The sequence below is a fragment of the Balaenoptera ricei genome, chromosome X (assembly GCF_028023285.1).
Source record: "Balaenoptera ricei isolate mBalRic1 chromosome X, mBalRic1.hap2, whole genome shotgun sequence".
Classification (NCBI taxonomy): Eukaryota; Metazoa; Chordata; class Mammalia; order Artiodactyla; family Balaenopteridae; genus Balaenoptera; species Balaenoptera ricei.
In genome coordinates, this window is record NC_082660.1 from 104416727 (window position 1) to 104428967 (window position 12241).

Consider the following 12241-nt stretch of genomic DNA (forward strand, 5'->3'; position numbering starts at 1 on the left):
GATCTCACAAAAGGCACCCTAGTTCTACCAAATAGCATCTCAATATATGTAACCCAACTGTTGGAAAAATAAACAATTAAAAATAGTCTATATTTTTGACTCATATTCAAAATATCAGCTAACTGATATGACATTTTCTCCTATTTATCTGACTAAATTGATTATGTAGGGTATCACAATATGCCACTCCAAAGTATGCCACTTTGGCATAAGGATTATTTTGAGCTAAAGAAGATTGAGAAGAAGCAGATACAAGAAAAGCTCTCTGCCTTCCCCCTATTTGCCTAAAAGCAGGACATAAATTTGTAAACGTGTCTCCCTTTCCTTTACCAAGAAGGACAGAATTCTTAATGAATAGGAGAAAACTTTAGACTCTGTCGGCCCAGAGATGGACACCAAGAAGAATCTACATAACAAGTCTTACTAAATAATCTTTATCTTCCATTGATTTCCCCCATATACAGTTGACCCTTGAACAAGTCAGGGGTTTTGGGGCATCAACCCCCGGGGAATTGGAAATCCATGTGTAACTTTACAATGGGTCCTCCATACCCGCAGTTGCAAGTCGGCAGATTCAACCAACAGGGGATGGTATACTGTAGGAAGAATTTATTGAAAAAAATCTGCGTATAACTGGACGCTTGCCTTTCAAACCCATGTTGTTCAAGGGTCAACTGTATTGGGTTGGCCAAAAAGTTCCTTTGGGTTTTTTCCATAGCATCTTACCTTCCCACAGTTTGCCACTAAAAATGTAAACCCCCTTTCGTTTGTCTTGTCAGTTCTCTACAATTTAATTGTTCTTTTATTAAGATGCTATATAAGCCCAAGTTCTGACCACCCCTTTGAGTTACTCATGACTGAGTTCTCCCACCCAAATGCAGAATGTGTATGTTCATAAACTGTTTTTTTTTTCTACTTAATCTGTCTTTTATCAGTGAATTTTGCAGTCCCAGCCACTGAACCTAAGTGGGTAATTTTTTTTCTACTACGATTAGTTTGATTAAATTATCCAAAATGGCCAGTTAATTAAATTGAACAAACCAACCAGTTGTCTTATCAAGCTTTAAATATCACTGTTAGGTAACGAGGATGTTTTGAGGGATATGTGTTCAGGTTGGATCTCTCATAGGGCAGTGGATCAACAAATCATTAAGTCTAGGGTTTGGTCCTCAGGCTTGAGGTCCAGAGACTGAATTTTCTCAGGATACCCAGGTTTTCAGCAATAAACTTGTGCCAACAAAATTCTTACAAAACTGATGTACCACCTTGACTGCTAATGTTTTCATTTATAATAAGGATATACTGTTTTGCAATGACCATAAAGCTGTATTCTTTATCTAAAGCACTCTATCTTCTTCACAATATCAATAGAGGGGGGAAATCTGGCTTGGTGACTAGGCAAATCAGACCAGGAAAGCTGGTAACTGGGAGAATATTTCACTTCAGCTCTGGGAAATTCTATAGCAGGGATTATCATTCTCAAAGCCAGATTGATGATTCCCCCAAACCATTCTCTCCACTAGCTTTGCCTCTCTGAACCCTAATTTCTGGTAGCCACCCAATTCTATCGATACATTATTTTAAGTGTTACTATTACTGATGAAGCTATAGTCACGTCCCTGCTCCAGGCAGCCTAGAAGACATTAAAGCTGTTGTTTGATTAATTAGACAAACAAAGTTGGAGGATGGGCAAGGGTTGGGGGAGGGGAAGCAATGCCCCACTCTTTGTGTCTACAACAAAGATAGAGGGAAAGGGGGGGATAGCATCTCTCCAAAACTGGCCATCAGTTCACAGAGAATAATAAAAACAGATGGTTATTTGGCTTTGTTTGAGGGGCTCATTTGCCCCAACCTCTTCCTCAGGCCCCTAAAAAACCAGAAAAACAGCAAGCTGATGTACAACTTTGGGCATATTTCACTTTTGGGGTATAAAATGATCTAAGATTAGAAGATAGAGGAAGATGACAGGAAGTTTGGGGGTGGGGTTCTGGGAGGATTCTGGGGTCTTAATTCCAAGGAAGTGAAAACAGGAGACTTATCATTGGGAATTCTGAGACTGCTTGAGCTTTTAGACATTTATCCTGCAGATATTTGGATTCATGGTGTTCAACACAGATTTGTAAAATCTATAACTGAAAGCAGAATTTTTATTGTAAATAATTTTCAATGTATCCCCAAAGACACTAGTTCATTTTCAGATATCTAGAAGTTGATAGAATTCTTTACGATTATGTTATTGCACATTATTTCAGTATTCACACCCATGTTTTATATTGGTCCTATTTTACATGTCACACAATTGAAATTATTCAGCTTCCATTTATTTTTAAAAATTGAGACATAACTCACATACCATAAAATTTACCCTTTTAAAACATACAATTCAGTGGTTTTTAGTATATTCACAACGTTGTGCACCTATCGCCACTATATAATTCCAGTAGATTTTCATCACCTCTAAAAGAAACCTGATACCCATTAGCAGTAGCTCCCCATTCCCCGCCTCCCCTGCTTTTATTCTCCTTTTACGTTGAGCTTAAAAAAGTGAGCTGTAAAAAAAGAAAAAAAAAAAAGTGAGCTGTAGCCTAGAAATTCCAAAAGACATTGTCGAGAGAAAAAGATAATAAATCAATACGTAAATGAATGAACTTCAAGAACAAATTGCATTACTATTTTCATTGTGCTTTAGTTATTTTCAGTGGCATGTTCAGTGAACATTTAGTACTGTTAGTGTAAGTCTACTTCCCCTCAACTGTATACATTCTTGGTGAGTTATTTGTACTGAACTCCCAGTCAGAAAGTTTGGCGTTAATGCAAAAAATAAATGTCATGTAAATAGCCTCCAAGGTTGATTCCATCTGAAGGTCCCCAACCTTTTTATGAAGAGAAGTCACTTTTCATTTCCCCAGACATGAAGTCCCCTGGGGTTGTTAGGGAGGTGCTGACATTAAAGAACGTGAGTAGAGTACAGCAGAGGGCACCAGGCACTGTGCTGGGTACTAGACGCACATTTCACGTGTACTTCTCAATGATCCCGAGAGACTGTTATCATCCTCGTTTTCTAAATGAGGAGAAATTAGGAGACTGAAGTACAAAGAGGTTAAATAACTTGCCCAAGGTCAAACAGCTAGTAAATTATAGAACTGATGCTCAAACCCCAACCATTATTTCTCATATACCATTCTGTTAAATATGAGGTACAAGGTGAATTAATTTCCCCAATTCAAGTGGAACTTTTAAGCATTCTGGGAATCTCTGGGTAAAAGTCAATTTAAAAATGTTTTAAAAGCAGGATAGCTCAGCAAAAGAGAATAATTGGTAAATATGATATACTTAGGGCAAATCTCAGAGGCAAAATGTTGTAAAAGGAAGATTTTTCTTTTCAGAATCTTAACTCAAAGGTAAATTCCTGTAGCTAAGATGAAGTCACTAAGATGAAAAGAGCTTGAATTGCAACGGTTTAGGTCTTTGTTTATATAATTTAATTGACTGTACAAATCTCCTCAGAGTACTGGAAAAGCTTTTAAAAGAAATCTAAAACTGTATAAATATATAAAATAAAGGACAATGCATACACAACTTGTCCTACACTTTCAAAATAAATTTTTTAAATCAGATTGTAAATTTCTAAAAATGTCTAATTTTCCCCTTGAAATTTTGCCAGATACTCTGAGAAGTTCCAGGCCCTGCAGGCACACAGACTTAGTATCCTAAGATACTAATAGAGTCAAAGAGAAATGCGAGCTCCATTAAATACTGAGCTAGCTAACCTAATAATGCCTTCCCACTGCACAAGACAGCAAACTCTAGGCAGGAAAGGACAGTAGAGGAGGCGGGTGAGGAGGATCCAAGTTCATTGCTTCAGCTGTTAAAAAGTAAATCTTTGAGAATAATTAACTGATTTGGGCCAGTAGGTTAATTACAGCAGTCCTGTGCTCGTTTGGAGGTTCAAGCGTGGAAGCTAGAGAGGAGAATGGTCCTCCTCTCTCTGGGAAGGAAGCACATGGAGAATGAAGGAATGAAAGGATTATCTCCTTCACCAGCCAACTGGGCCAAATATGGTCAGTACTGGAAAAGTTGGATTCAATATTTTATAATGCTAAACCTCTGAGTGCTCATGTAGGATACTGTTGACATTATCCACACCAATTTTATAGCCTGAGCTTCATTAAAGCACTCATTCTTTCAACAAACATTTTTTCGAGGCCTAGCATGTACCAGGCCTTGGGCCAAGTGCTGGAACTACAGAGATAAATAAAACTTGCCCCCTGGTTTCCAGGAGCTTCCAGTCTAATTTATTTCAAAGAATAAACTTTTCGTAACAATTTTTTCTCTTTCTGACTTTGTGAATATGGACAAGCCTTAGGGGGAGTTTTTAGGATAAGGAGATGAGCAAGGAGGAAAAGTAATGAGGTTCACCCATCCTCTGGAGTGTTTTCTACTAGGAGAGGGGAGTGAAAGCAGAATCTTTCAGAATCCACAGTAGACTGGTGGCTATTGGGAGACTGATGCTGGTACTATATTGCCACTTGTCACTGGCAGAGTCCAATCTCTCTGTCTCTGTCTCTCTCTGCCAGCCCCTTTCTTCTCATTGCCCTTCCTCTTCCTCTCTCATTTTTCAGCAATTCATCTTAGCATTTTGTCCTTGTTACTATTTTTTAACTTGTGTTGGACAGACTGAAATGACAAACGTATTTTTCCACGTTACATATTCAAAGTGATAGGCATGCCATGGCCATCACTGGTCTCAAGGACCAGACAGTTCAAATGGTTAGATAAACAACATATGGATCATGTGGACAGATCAAAGTAATAATGTGACTGATTGTCACAGAGGCTAATCTAGAAGAAACAGTACAGTTGTGCTTTAGGTTTATAAGATCATTCCAAATGGACCTAAGCATCCAGCTGCTGATGACTCTATGTTCAAAGATTAAAAACAAATTGGATAAAGAGTGTTTTGAAATATCTTACACCAAATACACTTTAGAAGATTTTGAATGCATCAATCTATTTTCACCCACATTTAGTCATATAGCACAGTAGTTAAAAACACAAGCCCTGGAGTAAGATGGACCTGGGTTTGGTCCCTGTTCTACCATTTGTTAGCTGTGTAACCTTGGATAACTTACTTCTCATCTCTGAGTTCCAGTTTCCTTGTCTGAGTTATTGTAAGTATTAAATGAATTAATGTATATAGCATTTAGTATGGTACCTGGAATATAGTATATTCAATTAATATTTGCCATTTTGATTAAACTACTGTTATTATTTCTCAGAAGCCAGTCAAATAAGTTGTGCACTATATTACTCTGTGTTGTCATTTTATACCAAAACAAGATAAATGTAGTTTTGTGTAAGATAGACGACAGCAGAAATAAAATGTTTTCTGGAGATTAAGTGATTTGTAACATAAGAAGAATAATAGTACTTCCTCACAGGTAGTTGTGAGGATCCTGTGAAATAACATATGTAGAATACACAGAGCAGTCGCTTAAGTGGTACCATTTATGTACATTTTTGCTATTGTTGCTGCTGCTGTTGTTACTATGATGATGTTTAAAATTAATAACTATTATTATTAAGCATTCATTACTATCGTTATTCATAATTATCTAAAACTGCCTAAGCTGTTTCTGGTCATGCTCTTTGACTTCTAAACAAAGTAATGAACTAAAGTGTGGCCTAGTAATGACTAATGAAGAATTTAGAATGAAAGCCACAGCTTATGTAGACAATATATAAATAAATGTCAGATCATGTCACTCCTCTGTTCAAAAGTTCCCAGTGGCTTCTCCTCTCTCAACATGGTTTACAAGGCCTCTCATGATATAATCTGCACCCCTCCCAACCCACATACACATCACCATCACCACTACTTCTAAGACCTCAGCTCCTACCTCTTTCTGCTGGTTTACTCCACTCCAGTCACACTGGCTTCCTTGGTATGTAGCTAGTCCCCAAGCACATTCTGCACTCAAGGTCATCAAAAATGCTATCCCCACTATGTGGCATTCTCTTTCCCTAGATAGTCACATGACCTTTTCACTCACTTTTCTTAGATCTCTGCTCAAATGTCATCTTATTAAAGAAGCTTTCCAATCCCTCCCTAACTATCTCCCATACCCTGCTTTATGTTACGTTATAGCCCTTATCACCATCTGACATAGCATTCACACACACACATGCATACACATATGTAATAATATTTTGTTTACTGACTTTCTTCTTATGCAGGAAAGTAATCTCTATTAATAAAAACTTTGCCTCTTTAGTTCACTGATGTAAACTTTGGTCCTAGAGCCAAATCTGACACAAAATAGGAGCTCAATAAATGTTTGTTGAGTGAGCAACTGTCACTTAAACAAATTTGCTCTTTAATTAGAAGTGCTTTTTATTAGTATGAAACAGAGGACCAGATGGAAAATTTTCATATCAATTACACCTAGATTTCTGACAACTCTCCATTCAAAAATGTATCCCCAAAATGGATTTTTTTTATAACTGGAGTAGATCTAAAGATTGCTTTCCTGTTGGTTTTCACTGTTGTTGTTCCTAAGTTCAAAATAATACCACCTTTTTATGGCAAACATTTGTCACCATTGGCTTTGATATATTAACATTTCAAAGTCTATTTAAAGTCATGTAATTGAAATGCAATCTGAAGCTTTCTTTTGCTAAATAAATTCATCAGGTGTAGGACACAGAGCTTTATTTGTACTATTCGAATTTTAGAAAATTTCATACCAAGTACAATATTAAAACGGGATTTCAATTATTCAACTACTAATAAATGAAATAAAACCTTATATTATGAGCTGTTTGACAAAATTCCTAATTGTTATTACTAAGGAAAATTGCTTAATATCTAAGCCCCAAGGCAGAATCCAACCAAATAATTTCTAAACTACAGTATTTTTTCATCTGATGTTGAATATAAAAGCCAAGGACTTCCATCAACTCACTTATTCCTTCAAAAAGCATTTCTTGGGCATCTATTTTTATGCCTTAGACACTGTGCTAAGCTCTAGAGTGTGATACAAAAATGACCAAGAAAGTCTCAGCCCTTAGAAGCAAGTCTAAATTGATTGAGTAAGGTTAATAGAAATTTCAGCATTCAACATGCATGCAAAGTATAGAAGGAACAGTAATTCTCTTTGGGCAAAAGTTTCAAAGAGGGAGTAACTTCCATCAGGGAGAGAAAAGGGAAGAAAGGAATTTAAACATAAGGATGCAAAGGTGGGGAGGTACAAACTGAGATGGACTTTTGAAGGAATGAGAAGACATTTGTTGGAACAGGGTGTAGGCCACTGTTTTTCAAACTAAGATCTGATTATCAACTGCTTTGCTTGTTAGAAACTCAAATTCCTAGGGGCCACTGCCAGATTTCAAGAGATATGGCCCAAGAATCTGTGGTTTTTAATGAGCTTCTGACCTGATTCTGATGCACATTAAATGTAAGAACCAGATGTATGGCAGGGGTGGTGGTTAGAGGAGAGAAGAAAAAGTAAGAGTAGAGAACAATAAGGCTAGAAGACACATGTCAAAGCATTATTGTAAAAGACTTTATAACCCTACTATGGAGTTTAGATTTAATCTACTGATAGTGGGTAAATTTTAAGCAGAAAATTAGCATAATTAGGTCCTTTTAAAAAAGAAATGGTCATACAACCATGGGCAGGATAAATGGGTGTGAAAGAAATTAGAGCTATGCAGACCTGTTAGGATGTTTGGTGTAAAATTCCATACTCTGTGCTCCTTGCCAACCTCAAATATGACTTGAAATTCACTGTCAAAGAAAAGTTTGAAAAAACAAACTATGGTCATGGCATGTTCAGAATTTGTTGTTTGGTTTGATGAAAAGGTTTGTTAGGTTAATAATCCACCTGCTTTCCCTTCCTAAAAATGTCTGACATTTTCACCTGTTATGCTACAGTCTATAGAAAAGCAGTGTTGACCTGTGGAAATAAATTGATTTTAGTTTGCATCTGGATTTATTTTGCAAACACAATCGACCACTAACTTCTGATGTACATTTTCTATTGATGGCTCTATCAGGCTAATTACTTTAACAGGCTCTCTCAAATCTCCTCATAATTTTTCCAAATTACCATGAGTCTAGTATATTTCTAACCAAATGTCCACTTGTAACTAACTTTTATTTTCTCCTGTATTTTCAACCTGTGTGAAGGTACCTCTGTGAAGTTTGAGAGAAACAGTTTACTTTTCCTCTCTAGACAGATCCAGTTCTACCATCTAAAGTTCTCAGATTTTGCATTTATGAGGCTCCTTTTAAAGAGTATTGTTCAGGGTTGTTACTCAATAAAAGAGTTAACCATCATGGTTACTTCTATTCACACACACACGTGAAATTTTCGATTATGCTAATTAATTGAGATATTAATAATACTGTTAATAATAACTGTGTTAATAATAGCTACCATTTCTTCAGTACTTACTATGTGTTAGGAACTGTACTAAGTAAGCACGTTACAAGTACCATTATTTTTCATGTAACCCTCATAACAACACTTTGGGGTAGGAACTATTGAGTCCCACTTTACAGGAAAGTGGGACAATTTGAGAAATGTCACTCAGCAGATAAGTGACAAACACAAGACTGGCATTCAGGTCTGCTTGCCTCAAGAAGTGACATTCGTGACCCTCATGCTGCACCATCTTGGCTCAGGTTAACTGTATTCAGTTTCTGTTATGGATATATTCCTATGCTAATGAGTTATTACAATGTTTTTTCCATTCGACTGTTCTAAGATATCAAAAGGCCTTGTGATCCTGACTTCCAAAGGTCCAGGGATTAAGAATTACCCTTGAGACTACCATGGCCTATTATGAGTTATTCTCCATAAGTATATGCAGATTTTAATTTCCTGTAAGTGTCCTAAATTGCTACATGCATGTGTTCTTTCTCTAGGGATACCCTATGTCAAAAGTAAAAGCCTGCTCCCCTCCCCACTTCAAATTGCTGCTGACATGGAGAATTCTCTAAGGGAACCATAGTCCACACTGATAGCATCTCATAATTCAGACTATTAGGGAAAGAGATAGTAGATTTTGGATGCCAGTCTTAGCCATAGGGATTTTGAGCATCTACTTTTCCTCATCATAATAGTAACAGTAAAAATACTTTACATTAATTGTTTTTTATTTTTTAACATCTTCACTGGGGTATAATTGCTTTACAATGGTGTGTTAGTTTCTGCCTTATAACAAAGTGAATCAGCTATACATATACATATATCCCCATATCGCCTCCCTCTTGCGTCTCCCTCCCATCCTCCCTATCCGAACCCTCTAGGCGGTCACAAAGCACCAAGCTGATCTCCCTGTGCTATGCGGCTGCTTCCCGCTAGCTATCTATTTTACATTTGGTAGTGTATATATGTCCATGCCACTCTCTCACTTCTTCCCAGCTTACCTTTCCCCCTCCCCATGTCCTCAAGTTCATTCTCTATGTCTGCGTCTTTATTCCTGTCCTGCCCCTAGGTTCGTCAGAACCAATTTTTTTTTTTTCTAGATTCCATATATATGTGTCAGCATACGGTATTTGTTTTTCTCTTTCTGAGTTACTTCACTCTGTATGACAGACTCTAGGTCCATCCACCTCACTACAAATAACTCAGTTTCGTTTCTTTTTATGGCTGAGTAATATTCCATTGTATATATGTGCCACATCTTCTTTGTCCATTCATCTGTCGATGGACACTTAGGTTGCTTCCATGTGCTGGCTATTGTAAATAGAGCTGCAATGAACATTTTGGTACATGACTCTTTTTGAATTATGGTCTTCTCAGGGTATATGCCCAGTAGTGGGATTGCTGGGTCGTATGGTAGTTCTATTTTTAGTTTTTTAAGGAATCTCCATACTGTTCTCCATAGTGGCTGTATCAATTTACACTCCCACCAACAGTGCAAGAGGGTTCCCTTTTCTCTATATCTTCTCCAGCATTTATTGTTTGTAGATTTTTTGACGATGGCCATTCTGACTGGTGTGAGGTGATACCTCAATTTAGTTTTGATTTGCATTTCTCTAATGATTAGTGATATTGAACATCCTTTCATGTGTTTGTTGGCAATCTGTATATCTTCTTTGGAGAAATGTCTATTTAGGTCTTCTGCTCATATACAAGCAGCTCAATATCAACAATACATTAATGTTTTAACTAATGTTTTTCAAGTTCTGTCACGTCTGCTATCTTATTCAATCCTCACAAAAACAAAGTGAGCAGGATAGAAATTATCTCCATTTTTACACGGAACTTAACACTCAAGAGTATTTAAGTGATTTGGTCAGGGTCTTATGGCTAGTAAATCTCCAGTTCCTATTCCAGTGTTCATCCAGCCTCTTTAGTATTTCTGTACAATGTAATATTTTTTACAAAGAATATGATAGACAATTCACACAAAGGGAAATAATAATAATAGCTGTTATTCATTAAATCAGTACCCAAGTTAGATTTTTTATATACCACATATATGACCATCAAAAAATCCTTACACAGCAGGTATTATTATACACATTTTTAATTTGAGATACCAAAGCTAAGAAGTGGCAGAGCTGAAATTTAAAGCCGGATCTGTTTGGTCGCAAAGCCCATGGTCTTTCCACTAAGTGAAAAGAGTAAATGAACACAAAAGAAGTGTTCCTACCCTCTAATAATCAAATAAATGCCAATTAAAGCAAGCTTAGATTTTCATTTGTTCAGCTTAATAGTCAAAAAATAACACTCCAAACTGATGAAATATTATTACTCAATGGTGGGATTAATAACTGCCACACTTTTGGAAAGTGACATGACCATACTTAGCAGAACTTAGTTATTCCACTCTTAACAATGAATCCCAGAGAAATAATTCATCAGAAACAAGAAAATGTACATGAAGAATGCCATTGTAGCATAATATATAATAACAAAAATTGGGAACTACTAACAGTTTTAAATATGATATTCCTATTACAATATTGATATAATAAAATCCTATTACCAAAAGCTAGGCAGGAAATAAGAAAATGTTTAAGTATTTCATTAAAGTAGCACAACTCAAAATTGGGCCTACTGGGTAGCCACCAGAGAAAATAATACTAAATCAAGTTGGATCCCTAATTACCAAATTTAACCAAAATAAATTCCAGATGAATCAAAAATTTAAACAGAAAAAGCAAAAATATAAAAAGAGTAAAGAAAGGCCTTTTTAAACATAATGCAAAATCCAGATGCAATCAAATGAAGAACTAATAAATTTAACCACCTAAATATTTAAAAAATTCTACATGGCAAGAAAATACTGTTAAAAAGTCAAAAGAAAATTACATAGTAGGAAAATGGATATATACAATACACAGGACAAAGAGCTATTTTCCTTAACATATAAAGAGCTCCTATAAATGAATAATAAAAAGATAAACAGACCAATAGAAACTTGGGGGAAAAACAGGAACAGAGAGTTCACAGAAAAGGGAAAAAAATAAATGGCAATTAAACAAATTAAAAAATGGTCAAATCCACTCATTATTAGAGAATCACAAAACAGAACTACAATGAGATACCATTTCTCAACTATACTGTTTGAGATTTTAAAAATGTTTGCTTATATACTACATTGATGAGAATATACAGAATTGGGCACTTACATACATTGTTGGTGAGAGTCTAAATTGATAAAATTTCTATAAAGGAAGATTTAGCAATGATGTCTACATTCTTTGCACCAACAACTTATCCTATGGATCTATTTGCATATTTGTGCAAAGAAGTATGTAAAAGGATATTCATTATAGCATTATTTATAATAAAAAATGAAAAGAACCAAAGTACTAATTTATAGGGGAGTGTTAAGTGATAAGATATTCTTATAATGGAATGCTATGCATCTGTTAAAAAGAAAAAAACCAGGTGCTGTATTATAATATGAAACAATTTCCAAGATCAATTATTAACTGAAAAATAAATGGTGCAGATACTTCTGGTTTCTGGTCCCACATGTAAAGAACTTGGAAGTTGTCACTTCATCCTAACAACAAGTAAAAAGCTGTATAAAGTGAAAAATTAACAACTTTTCTTAGATCTGTCAGAGAAGTGAGGGAAAACCACTGCCCCCCACATTGGAGAGGCAGACAGGCAGATACAGAGAATTGTAACTTACTGGAGCAAAAAACCCATGAGCGGAAACACATATGGGAACTGGTGCCTGAGGTAGGAAAACCTGAAGTGCTGGAGGCTTA